We start from the raw sequence: 4,432 nt of genomic DNA, 5'->3' as shown, positions 1-4,432 counted from the left end.
TTAAAAAAAAATCATTTTATTGAGGCTTCTTACAGCTCTTATCACAGTCCATACACACATGCATTGTGTCAAGCACATTTGTATATAGGTTGTCATCATCACTTTCAAAACATTTTCTTTCTACTTGAGCCCTTTGTTTCAGCTCCTCCTTTTTGACTCCCTCCTCCACCCTCCCTGTCTCATGAGCTCTTGATAATTTATAAATTACTATTTGTTTCCTGTCTTCCACCAAGCGCTGTCTCCCTTCACCCACTTTTATGTCGTTCGTCCCCCTGGGAAGGGCGATTATATATCGATTATTGTTATCGGTTTCCTCTATCTCCCCTCACCTTTCCCCTACTCTCCTGCTGTCACTACTCTCATTATTGGTCCTGAGGATTTTATCTATCCTGGATTCCCTGTGTTGCGAGCTCCCACCTGTAGCAGTGCACGTGCTCTGGTCTAGCCGTATTTGTAAGGTAGAAATGATGTTATGATAGTGGGGGGAGGGGAGAGGAAGCATTAAAGAGCTAGAGGAAGTTATATGTTTCATTGGTGCTATATCTTTATGAGGCCACTTTTGCTTTTTAATTTATATCTAAGGAGGTCATAAAGATTTTCTCTAAGTTTTTTCCAAACATCTTAGAGTTTTTAACTTAAAAATTCATCTATGATCAAATTTGTTTAAAGTTTTTTTTTTTATATGTTTATGTTAGAAGTGGTTTACTTTCATTCCTTTGCATGTGGCTATCACCATTGTCCCAATATCACTTGATGAAAAGATTTTTTTACTTCCTTGTGAAAAAAATCAATTGGCCATAAATATGAGGTTGTTTCTAGATTCTCAGTTCAGTTCTCTTTGTCTATATGTGTACCCTTATGCCGGTGTCCGACTGCCTTGATATTTTCAGATTTGAAGTAAGTTTTGAGATGAGAAGAAAGTCTCCTAACATTGTTTTTATTGATCAAGATTATTTTTTCTCTTTGCGGTCCCTTAAAATTTCATGTGAATTCCATGATCAGTTTGTCAATTTCTGTAAAAATAGCAAGTTTGATTTTGATAGTGGTTTCATTGAATCTGTACAGTAGTTTATGGAGTAGTGCTTTACTAAACATATGCTTCTAATCCATAAACACATTTTATATTTCTATTTATTTCAAACTTTGAAAAATTTCTTTTGACAATATTCTGAATGTATCTATCTTATACTTCTATTGTTAAATGTTTATATATATTATACTTTATGATATTACTATAAATAAAGTGTGTCCCTAGTTTTATTTTCAGATTATTTATTGCTAGTGCATAGGTATAGAATAAATGTTAAAAACATACTACTGCTGTACCCTGAAATCTTGTTAAACTCATTTATTAGTTCAAAGTGGTTTTTAGTAGGTCCCTTCTCTTGTCATCTGTAAATAGACATAGCTTTACTTCCTCCACTCTAATATAGGGTCCGACTCACAATGACCCTATGTGCAGTAAAAACAAAACAAAACAAAAACTGTTGTACATAGGGTTGCTATGAATGTTGCTAAATCTCCCCTTTCCTTCTAGTTTGTACTGATATTTCATAACATTCTTTTAAGTCTTCACATATAGTTTACAGAGGACCAATAGGCCTCTATTAACCGCCTCAGTAAAGCTCTGTAAATTTTTCTTGTCATTGGTACTAAAGCCACTGCCATACTTTTGATTTTTATTTTGACAGTATCCCATTCATGGTACCAAGATCTATTCCCAATATCTAGTGTTATAGAACAAAGTACTCAAAATTCAATGACATAAATCCACAATAATAATTTCTTATATCATTGCTTCTATGATCATGCATTTAAGATTGAAAACAGTGGAATCTGCTTGTTTCTGATTTTCCTGAATTGAACTATGCTCCCTAAAATTGTGCATCCACTTGTCTAGGCCATGATTCCCAGTACTATGTGGTTGTCCTCCATTTTGGAATCTTATATATTTTTCTATGTATTGAAAATTCTAATAGTTATCTGTGATTAAGGAAGCAGGAATAAGTTACTCTAAAGAGGACTTGGTACTTTTGTTATGTTAATAAGGCAAGATTTAGGTGGGATGAAACACCTTTACTCAGGTCACAGCCTTGATCTGCTTCACCTTTGACCTTACAGATTTAAAAGGAGAGAGAGGCAAGCAGAGGAAAGGCCCCACCATGAGAGAAAGGTTGGAAGTGGAATGCATGTTTTGTACCCAGGATTACTGCATTGGGGGACCTCCTAGACTCAGAGGAAGTTTCATTCTAAGACAAATGACAATCTCCAAGGAGCTATGAGCTCAGAGATGTTGAAAAAAGCCTGCCCTGTAGTTGGTGCTCTGAACTCAGATTTCTAGTCTCCAAAATGTAGAAACTAAATTTCTTTTTTTTAAAAAAACTCATACACTTGTGGTGTTTCTGCTATAGCACCACAAGATAACAGACATTGCTCCATGATTTCTGAGGCATGATTTAGAAGACTTGAAGGCTAAGGTCTTGAAATTCTAAAGACTCGTTCACTCTTGTGTCTAGTAGTTGATGCTCCATATAGGATGGGGCCCTCTGTTACCTTCCATATAAACATCTTTTATAATTGAATTCTCCACATAAGCTAGTCTGTGCTTTAATGCAACATGAAGTCTGGTTTCTAGCCTGAGCTTCATGTGACAGACCTCATCTGTTCTGTATTTATTTCTTAATATTTTGTCTCTATATAACTCTTTCTTGACTTCTGTTTCCATGAACACAGATTGTGGATTTAAGTAAAATGAAATTCTTGGCAATTCCCATCTTTTCTCTGTTGATTATGATGGTTTCTATTGAGCCAGTTGTGAAAATTTTTGTTTTGTTTACATTGAATTTTAATCCATACTGAAGACTGCAGTCTTTGATTTTCATCAGTAAGTGGTTCAAGTTCTACTACCTTTCAACAAGCAGAGCTATGTCATTTTCATATCATAGGTTATAAATAAGCCTTCCTCCAATCCTGATACTACATTATTCTCAATATAGCCCAACTTTCGGGGTTATTTCCTCAGCATACACATTGAATAAAGGTTGTGAAAGAATATAACTCTGACAAATACCTTTCCTGATTTAAAGCTTTGAGAAAATTTGCTGCAGAATACCTCTTCAAAGTGTTAAAGAGTAAAGATGCCATTTGTGAGAACTCAAGTGTACCTGATCCAAGTCGCATTATTTTCAATCACTTTATATGAAAGCTAGATAAAATGAAGGAAGACAGGAGAAGAATCAATGCATTTGAATTACAGTGTTAGTGAAGAATATAGCAAGTACCATGAATTTCTAGAAGAACAAAAATCAATTTACAAAAAATACATCCAGAATGCTCTTTAGAAATGAAGATGGTAAGAATTCATCTAACTTACTTTGTACATGTTATCAAGAGAGATAAGTCCCTGAGAAGACAGTATGCATGGTAAACTAAAGGGTCAGGATAAAAGAGGAAGACTCTAGACAGTATGAATTTGCACAGTAGCTGCAACAATGGACTCGAAGATAATAACGATTGGGAGAATGGCACAGGGCTAGGCAGTGTTTCGTTGTGTTGTAAACAGGACCACTATGAATTAGAATAAGCTCAATGGCACTTAATAACAACAACAAAAATGCATATCCCTAATTTTCAAAATACAATTTTTATAGTAAGACATCAATAGTCTTTAGAAATATTAGAACATCATACGTTACTTTTTTGCCACTAGGGTCTTATAATTCATTGATTATAATTATAATTGATTCCATTCTACTTACTGTAATCGCAAACAAGAGGCATATATTAAAATCTGAAGTATTACTGTAATAGCCGTATTTGTGAGGGATTTTCAGCAGAAACACAGGTTTCCTGTCAATGATTTACTCTGAATTGGTCCATCTTGGTTAGGAATTAACTTCAGTTATTGAAGATAATTTATTGTTTTTGTATTCTGTAAATATACAAGCAGTCTATCTGAAGTCAAGATTATCATTTATATGTCTCATGCATGTAATCAGTTCTTCAGGACCCAGTTGTTCTCATTGCTTAATGCTAGCTAAGTAAGGAAAAAGAGCTATGGCAGTCAAGAAAGGTAGAAATACTGTTTAATAGGTTTGTTACTAAATTAACTGTAGACTCCTATGAAGTGACACGCTTGAATGAAACCATAATTATGGTAACACAAGAGTGACACTAACAAATTTCAAAAGATGGGTTCCCTTCTTCCCAAGAACCAGTAGCACATTTCATTTTAAGGTATACTTTCAAAAGCATTTTCATAGCTGTGTTGCCTGAGAATAAGCCACATAGTGATATAAACTATGATATCGATGAGTTACACTTCATTTTATTTAAAATAACTTAGACGAATACATCTTTTTACATGCCTGGGTTTATATATCTATTGGTTCAACGCATCCATTGCCATCCCCTCAATGTACCAGTACTTATC

The sequence above is a fragment of the Echinops telfairi genome, unplaced genomic scaffold, assembly GCF_000313985.2.
Source record: "Echinops telfairi isolate 266 unplaced genomic scaffold, ASM31398v2 ScPeMD7_7419;HRSCAF=8457, whole genome shotgun sequence".
In the NCBI taxonomy this organism is placed as follows: Eukaryota; Metazoa; Chordata; class Mammalia; order Afrosoricida; family Tenrecidae; genus Echinops; species Echinops telfairi.
This window is presented reverse-complemented; position numbering follows the sequence as displayed.